The 8,502-nt window shown below is 64.9% G+C and overlaps 2 long non-coding RNA genes across 2 annotated transcripts; one reads left to right on the top strand and one right to left on the bottom strand.

Annotated features, from left to right (window-relative positions):
- Nucleotides 1-1,362: 1,362 nt before the first annotated feature.
- Nucleotides 1,363-4,703, bottom strand: LOC119232482 (uncharacterized). Its single transcript, XR_005122106.2, has 3 exons — nt 4,613-4,703; nt 1,859-1,958; nt 1,363-1,755 (listed from the first exon to the last, which is right to left on the bottom strand). It is a non-coding gene; the product is annotated as an uncharacterized LOC119232482 (long non-coding RNA).
- A 265-nt stretch (nt 4,704-4,968) lies between these two features.
- Nucleotides 4,969-8,281, top strand: LOC129144856 (uncharacterized). The gene is made up of 3 exons (XR_008549588.1): nt 4,969-5,065; nt 7,690-7,847; nt 8,126-8,281. It is a non-coding gene; the product is annotated as an uncharacterized LOC129144856 (long non-coding RNA).
- The last annotated feature ends 221 nt before the right edge of the window (nt 8,282-8,502 follow it).

Raw genomic sequence — 8,502 nt, 5'->3', positions numbered from 1 at the left:
CCCATCCATGTCCCTCTCGGGGGGTCACAGCTGTGCCCGTGGCCCCTGCTGCCCGTGGCCTTTGTGGTTTGATCCAGCGGGGCCTGTGCAAGCTTCTTTCCTGGCCCGCCTGTATCTGAAGGGACACAGCGGAGGCGGGGTTGTCCCATCCTCTCTCTGCGCCCCGTCACTTAGCACAGAGGGGGGATGAGACGGGGGTGGGGGGCAGGGGCTGGCAGAAGTCCTGCTCCATGAGCCACTGATGTCCGCTGGGGGACGGCGGGCACCCGAGTGGGCGGGCCAGTCATGGGGGCAGCTGCCTGGGTGAGGGCCGTGGTGCAGGCTCATGTGTGGCTGCGTGGCCTCACCGTGGCCTTGCTCAGCCCTCTCTAAAGAGGCTCCCTGCGTGCTCAAGGGGGCCCAGAGGTGGAAATTGGGGGTGTGGCAGCCACCGTTCTTGATGAGAACCAGGATATGCCAAAAAAGAGGAGGCCCTTTCGTCCTCCTGGACTGGGCTGTCACGCTCTCTGCAGTCACGCCGCTCTCGTAGCCGTCTCCCCGTATACACCCTCCCATCTGGGTGACACCACCCTTCTAGCCCTGGCCTCGAGGCTCAGGTCTGCACACTTATGCACGCACACCTCACTGCAGGTGTCCCCCATCAGGTCTGCGTGCCCCGCGCCTGCACTCCCAAGCACCTCCCGCATCAGCACAGGCAAGGCCACAGGTGATGGCCACAGAGGCTAGTGGCGTGAAAAGCCCGACCAGTTCACTTACCCAGTGGGAAGCCACCTGTCTCTGGTGCCCCCCCTTCCCCTCCCAGGGCGCTGAGGTAGGGACAGGATCTCAGCACGGACTCGGCAGGTCCCTTTTTGTCACAGCTGCAGGCCTTTCCACAGCCACCTCGCGGCTCCTGTGGACCCATTGTCCCCCCAGTGATGGGCGTGAGGGTGGACACACATGTCTTAACGGGAGAGGGTGGTCTCGGCAGAGAGGAGGGTGCAGTGGGAAGGGAGTGGGGGGTGGGTGAGGCCTTGAGGGCGCCGAGGCCAGCTGGCCCTGCCCGCCCCGTGCGGGAGGCTCTAGAGGGTGGAGGTGGGTGCGAGGGCTGGAGTCAGGCTCTCGCCCACAGACGAGGCTTCTGAGACCAGGTCCCCACACGTGGCTCTCCCTTTCTGGCTGACCACCCCCAGGCGCCCCCGGGCCCCAGCCCTCTTCCCGCACCCAGCACATTCCGCCTAGCTTCCCTGTCAAAGCCCCGGCAGCAGCTCAGGGCTCCCCGAGTCGGCAAGCCTCGCAGACGCCCTGGATGTCAACTTCGCCTGATTTTCTAATTTCATCTCTCGCAGGCGTCCGGGACGCTAACATGATTAAGTTCTTCACACAATTTATTAGCATCATGTTGGAAACCCACTAGTATATTACACTGTCTGAGTAATCCAATTAGCAAAATGTATTTATTTAACAGGAATATTAGCCACGTGCGAGCCCACACCAAGCCCCCCAGCTTCCTCGCTCTGGGTGGGGGGGCCTGGCGGGCGGGCACGCGTGTTAACAGACGCGTGCAGGAGGCAGCCCACGTCCGGGAGGGCCGGGGTGCGGTGGCCCCCGCTCGGCAGTGCTGCTGCGAGTCTCAAAGGTCGCACACTTGGTTGGGGTGCCCCGGGGGCGGGGGGAGAGCAGACGCTGGATTCTGGCCCGGTTCTGCCTCCCCCTTCCAGCATCCGGGGATCTCAGGCATGTTCTCGACCTTCCTGCCTCTCGGTTTCCTCTCATCTGTGACATGGAGAGAGGGAACCCTCCTCAGAGTGTGGGTGACCGTGAGAATTCCGCTGGGCAGCAGGGGAACCGGCCGGGCTGGGCCCGTCTCGCCCGCTACCTTGGTGAGCGATGCTGGCCGTGGCCCTGAAACCGCCACAGAAGCACCTCCTGTTGTCATGGTTACCAGCATCCGTGGGGGCTTGAGGAGGGTGGTGGTGCTGGGGTGAGGAGGGAGGACCCGCTGGGTGTTTCCCTTGGGCTCACCACCTCACCCAGTCTCCCCCCGCTGGGTGCCGGGTGCTTCTCCTGATTTCACCCTCGTGGCAGCCGCCCTGCCGGGCAGGCACTCAGCCACCCCTCTGCGCTGTCCCGGCCAGGACTGGGAATCCAGGCTGGCCCTGGCTCTGGTGCCCCCCGCCCCCCGGCTCTTATCCCGGGGGCTTTCTGCTTCTTGCCCGTCCACCCTACCCCTCCCATCTAAATGCTCGGGCACGGGGGCAGAGCCTCTGCCTCTGCAGTGCCCCAGCGAGCCCTTGGGGAACCCACTCCCCTTCGGAGGGGCTGCCCAGGGCCGGGGCGGGGGACCCCCTCCCCTAGGGTCCTGTTCTTGGCTTCCTTCTCTTGAAACACTTGAAATGCTCGTAACGGCCACTGTCCTGGGCGCCCTCCACTGTGTCTGCTCTCGGCCTGGCGCACCCGCCTCTGCCATGCGCAGAGCAGATGGGAGCGCCCTCCTCGCCTGAGGGGGTGACCCCTGTTTCCCAGGAACTGGGAAGGGGCGGGTGTCAGCACCGTCAGCCCTTGTCTGGGGTCTGAGTTGAGAAGCGACCGGCGAAGCGAGAGGAGCTCGGCTACCGCTCTTGTGCTGTGACCCCCCAGCCCCCCGTCTGCCTTCCTCGCTTTTGAGGTGTCTGGGGGCTGCGGTTCAGGGTGGGGTGAGGGCCGGCTCCGGGAGGCGAGGTCTCCTAGCGCCGGCAGCAGCAGAGACAGGAGGACAACAAAGGGCCTGCCCAGCCCGGGCAGAGGCTGCCAGCTCCCCGCCCCCTGCCGGGATCAGTCCCCGGGGGTGGCCTGTAGCAGACAACTCTGGCGCCCCCAGATTCCCAGAGACACCCAGATGCCAACTTGGGGATTCCAGAATGGTGACAACTGTTGGGCCCTCTCTCTGGGGTGTGCCTATGAGCCCCGAGGAGCTCCCCCCACCGAGACAGACGTCTCCCTGTGCCCGTGCTGCGCCCCTGCCGTGGGGGGGCACGGGGGCCAGCCAGCAGCTCGCTGACATCACACAGCGCCTGAGCTGTGAGCCCGCAGGCGGCTGGAACCCTAGTGTTTCCTCTAACTGCCTCCCCCATCAGCCCTGACGCCGGGTCTTCCCTCCTCCCCAGCTCCAGCGTAACTGTCATCGTCGCTGGCTTTGACCACGAGGGAAAGAAAAAGCCACCTCGGCTATTGCCACCCTGAGTCACCAGGCAGGGTGCCCCGGGGAGAGCCTGGCAGGGCCTGGAGCCGGTGCTGGGGTGGGGGTTTCATGGGAGGTGCCCCTCCACCCTCTGAGGGGGCGAGGGGTGTTCTCCGAGTTGCTGTCCAGGGGCACACTCCCCTCCCACCGGACCCCCCACGACGGTCGGTTTCTCTAACTGAGGGGCGGGCAGGGAGGGGAGGGGAGATGAAGTTGGGGTGGGGGGTTCTCTCCCTCCCTCCTCCACTGGGTTTTCCCTGTCCCCCCTGCTACTAGGCTGCATCCCCTGCACATGCACCCCCATATCCAGGAGTGTGAATCCCCTTTCCAGGCCTCTGGGAACCCCTGGCCCTGGCTGAGTGGCCACAGGGGAGGGCCTGCCCCAGGGCCCCCAGAGAAGTCACGTCCACCAGGCCCCCTCAGGGCCGCCAGAGGGTGCCGCTGACCTGTGGGCGGCTTGGCCCTGCAGGCAGGAGCATGGAGCCTGGTCAAGAGCCTTTGTGCCCGGTGGCCTGGGTCGCCCTACACCCCATGCCCATGGGGGGCCCCTCTGTGGCACCCAGGGCCCCGAGAAGCAGGTGCCAGCACAGGCCATCATGCAGCCGGCCATTCCAGAAGCTTCCCTCCACTGCCAGGACGCTGCGTCTGCTGGGGCATCTGCTGCTCATCCTATTAGCCTTGGTGCCCCCCAATTTCTGGTTTGGAAAACATGTTGGGGTGCAGGCCCCTCCAGGTGCCATCAGCTGGAGACCCCATCCTGTGTTCTGGGGCGCCCAGCCCAGGAGTCCCCCAAACGTGTGTGGGCCTGGGAGAAAGGACTGACCGAGCTCATTTCTCAACCTGCTGCGGGAGCCTGAACACCCGCCCCCGGCTCAGTGACAGAATCGGGCTGGAAGGTAGAAATGTGAGGGTCTCCCCTCACCATGCCCAGAGCAGCCGCTGCGTCCAGCTGCACACTTCGGGGGTGAGTGGTCAGCCCCAGACTTTCCTGCCGTGGGGTGCTGGGCCCCTGCTCTGGCCCCTGCGTCTCTGTGGGTATTTTACAATAATTTAGGAGAAAACGTGGGGAGACGGGAGAGTTTATCTGTGTCCACAGGCCCTTCAGGGGAGGTGGCTTCCTTTGGGGGCTTGGCCTGGACAATAGGACTCCCGTCCTGGAGGGGGGCAGTCAGGGCAGCCCCTTGCTCAGGTGCCCAAGCCCATCACCCGCCCACAGAGGAGGGGGTCTCTTTCGGGAGGTCCCTCCTGGAGCTGGCTGTGCCGTGAGCAGAAACGGTGACCCCGCCCCCCTCTTAGGGTGCAAGGCAGCAGACTCATGGCATCCATAGGCCCTGGGCCCCAGGGCCACTCCCGCTCCCCACCTCCCCCTGTGGCACCGGCGAGGGGACCCCTCCCATCCCCCCAGTCTCTCACAGGAGCCACGCAGGGAGCAGCTCTTCCGCGGGGTCTGCAGCGCCCAGGCTGGCTATTTCCTGCCCTGGGAAGCTGGGGCCTCAGAGGATGCGGGAGGGGCCGCTCTGGAACCAGCATCTTGGCAGCAGTTGCCAGGCAGGAATCCTCCCCCACCTCTGCCATTGGTCCTTCCCGTCTTGGGCACAGTGGGCGGCTGCCGCGCCCCCGGCTGGCCATTCCATCACCCAGGTGCCCGGTGGAGGCCGGGCCGCAGGCTGAGATGGGCGGGCCCCTGGGCCCCGGCGCCCTCCTGGCCAACCCCCCACAGGCGGGACCAGGGCCGGGGCCACCCTGCATTGCCCGGCCAGGGGCTCTGCAGCAGCCGCTGCTCCGTTGTCCTGCCTGTTGCCTGCTCGGAGCATGCCCCTCTCTGGCCACCCCGTGTCCTGGGGGCAGTGGCCCAGGCTGTCTCAGGTCAGCTGCCCAAGGGCTCCGTCTGCTGCTCACGGCCGCACGCCAGCCCCTGGCGCGGAGCCGGCTCGGGAACGCTGGTGACGGAGCAGAGGGCCGAGGGGGGCGGTGGCCGGAGGGCAGGACCCGGAGCAGCACAGAACTCCTGGGGCCGCGGGACCCTCTGGGGAGGGCTCCCCTTTGTCTGGGCCGGGGCCAGCCCTTCAGAGCGTCACCGGGTGGAGGGCCGCAGCGTGGCATTCCAAGCGCAGACCTGGCTCCATGTGAGCTTGGGGGGCTCCAGCCTCTCCGTGCCTGTTTCGCCACCTGCTAAATAAGAACAGCAGCCGCCCTCTCAGGCATCATGAGGGTTCAAGGTGACGATGCAGGAAAAAGGCTGAAACTGTGGGGAATCTCAGTGGATTTTGGAGAAGGCACCAGGAATGACAGCCCAAGTGTGGAGCTGACACAAGAGCCTTTGCTCTTTGCTGGAGACAGAGCCTTTGCCCCCCTGGGAAGAGAGCGCAGGCGGAAGCTGCACAGCCCTGCAGGGGGCCTGGTCCATCACGCCCAGGGGATGCTGGGAAAATCCCTCTCGGTGCAAACACCCCTCCCCCTCCCGCAGTTCTAAACAGAGAGCCATCTACCCGGGGAACATTCCCCCGGAACAATTGCTAAAAGGCCTAATTTTGGAGATAACCACCAATATAAATGTCTCATTACTTTAATTAAAGTCTCATCCATCACCGATGCACCACCGCCTGGAGCGGAGGACTCGGATGGCAGCCGTGGCCCCGAGAGCAGGGCACCGCCGCCCAGGCTCAGGCCAGCGCCCACAAACCTCTCACTAACACCCCACTTCATCCATGTGCCCCCAATACCTCTCCCACCCCCGCCCAGGAGGGAGGCCAGCAGAGCCTCCTAGGCCCTGGGTGGGCGGCGCTGTGGGAAGGGAGCGTGGACAGAGCCGACTCTGGTCTGCCCAGGGCAGGGCATCCTGTTTCTTGAGCTCCCGCATGCAGAGCCCCTGTGCCAGCTGCCAGCCTCACCTGCCACACGCTTGGGGACAGAGCTCTGAGGGGCCACCCAGCTCGCAGGCAGCCTCTGGGGCTTGTGCATCTGACTCCAGCAAGCCCCAAAGCCAGAGAAGTCCTTGGTATCCCTACCAAGGTGAGGGATAGGGGCCGGGCCCTCTGACCCCAGGGGCGGGGAGGCGGGGGCTGAGGAAAGGCCAGGACACAGAAGGACGAACAGGGTGTGGGCCAGGCCGGGGCCGGCCATTCCCGTGAGGCAGGATCTCCAGCTTCCAGGCCTGCGGAAGCCGTACAGGGACGCCTCGCGGGAGGTGAGTGAGGTGAGGAGGGCGAGGGCTCTCGAGTCTCCACTAGAATCAGGCAGAGGCAGGTGGGGTCAGGGTGGCCCAGGTGTCAGGACTGAACTGAGGGCCCCCCCTCAAGGACCGGCGATACACCTCGCGGGCCTCAGCTCTAGGCAGGCACAGATATGGGGAGCAGCAACAGCCTCGGAGGCTGGGGCTCCCTGAGTCACGTGGACCCAGGTCTCGGGCCCTGTCCCCGCAAACGCACTAGGGGCCAGGCTGGCTACAGCAGGAGACCGGCCGGGGGCGGCCGTTCCTGGAGGAACTGGGGTTTAGTTGAAGGATGGGATGTGGGGGGTTGGGGAGCAAGAAAGCAAGCAGACGGGTGGGGGCAGGTAGGCTGATGGCTCCGGTCGGAAGGAAATCCCAGAGTGACCTGGTAGAAGGAGACCCACGGTCCCTGGGGCAGACCGGGAAGGTCTCAGGTGTCAGCCGGGGCCACTGTGGACCCCACATCCTTTCCTGTCCCACCCCCTGGCAACACGGATCCACTCACTCTCATTCTCTTGTTTTGCCTTTTCTAGAATTTCCCATAAAGGGACCCGCCCGGCACGCAGCCCTCCAGTCTGGCCAGCTCTCGGCACCGCAGCTTGGTCGCCTCCGCCGTGGGCTGTTGTTGCCAGCGGTCAGGCCGTGGGGGGCTGGCCGCGCTCCTCCAGCACAGAGACCCCGCTAGTTCCCCCTGCGCCCCAGGGAGAGCCGGCTTTGTTCCCATCCCAGGCAGGGAGGGTCATCATGGGTTCAGGCAGCTTGAAAGAGAACCTTGGGGCCCTTGGCATCACCCGCACAGGTTAGGGGAGATGAGACAGCGGGGAGACAGCAGCTCGGGCCCCCGCAAATCCCTAGACCCTCCTTGCTCTCTGAGCTGTTCCCCGGTGCTCCCTGCTGCACTCTGCTGCAGGGCCTCTGCCGCCGCCCTTACACGTTCCGTCTCCCGGCTCAGGTGCGCCCACTCGCGCCCACACCACGCTCCAGGTGCCGCCCCCAGGCCCGCGTTAAGCCCACAGGTGTCATTGACACTAATGGGGGGATTGGGGAAAAAACCCATGACCTCACCGGCCCCACACCATCCCAACGATGCACGAAGCCGTCACCAACACTTGTCCAGCCTTCCCTGAAGGCACGGAAGGGGCTGCACTTGACCTTGCTCCCGTGACCCCGCTCCCGTCCTGCCCGCCTGGGCTCTGCATTTACCATCCCAGCCTTTTCAGAGTTTATCCTCACATGTACCCCCATCAACATTTGGGGGTTCATTTTGTTTATTTTTCAGCTGTGTCATTCTGCCCAGGGCCTTGTGTTGGATTTTTGTTTGCACTCACTGTCCCCCTTCGAAGGTCACTCAGGCAGCGCCCAGCGTGGAGGGAGCCCCGTGTTCACTGGTTCGCTTATCGACGGAGCCTCCTCCCGGTCTCCTGTTACTACATGAAGGTCGTGCAGATATCCCGGCCTGTGTCCCCGCCGTCCCTGCTGGGAGGGTGGCCGGGTCGTGGGCAGCGAGAACCCCAGGAGGCGTCCACACCACCTTCTCCTTGGCTTCCTCCTGGTCCCCGGGCCCCGCCTCCGCCAGCTCCGTGCTAATGTGAACCGGGTCCTTGTTCAAGTCTCAAAACCCTCCTGCCAGGAAGGGGTAACTGTAGGGGAAACGGAGACACTCAGGCCTTTGCGCCACTGGCCTCCGTGGGCACCACCTGCGGCCTTGAATGCAGGAGGCGCTGGGCACGGACCTGATGGTGGACACCCGGAGCGTGGCGCAGGCCTGAGGCAGTGGGCACAGCTGAGCCGGGAGGCTGAGCATATAGGGGCAGCATCTCAGAGGATGGGGTGTGGCTGAGGCCTGTGCAGTGAAAGCAGCAGAAAAGACAGCGGAGCCACAGCTACAAGTGGCCCCCCCCCGCCCCGCCCTGTCGCCCCACTACAAATGGTGTAGAATGGTCATTAAAATCCTGACAAAGCCACCGAGGGCTCCAGGCCTCTCCTTTACCCGTCTGCCCGGATCCATCGAGAACCTGCTCTGCGCCTGATGGTGGAACTGTTATCATCCCCTTTAACAGCTCAGGGTCGCAAGGCTCCGAGGGATTAAGTC

This window comes from Talpa occidentalis, unplaced genomic scaffold (genome assembly GCF_014898055.3).
Source record: "Talpa occidentalis isolate TD23 unplaced genomic scaffold, MPIMG_talOcc4v2.1 talOcc4.7, whole genome shotgun sequence".
In the NCBI taxonomy this organism is placed as follows: Eukaryota; Metazoa; Chordata; class Mammalia; order Eulipotyphla; family Talpidae; genus Talpa; species Talpa occidentalis.
The sequence above is the reverse complement of the archived record's forward strand: the minus strand, read 5'-3'. Positions and strand labels throughout refer to the sequence as shown.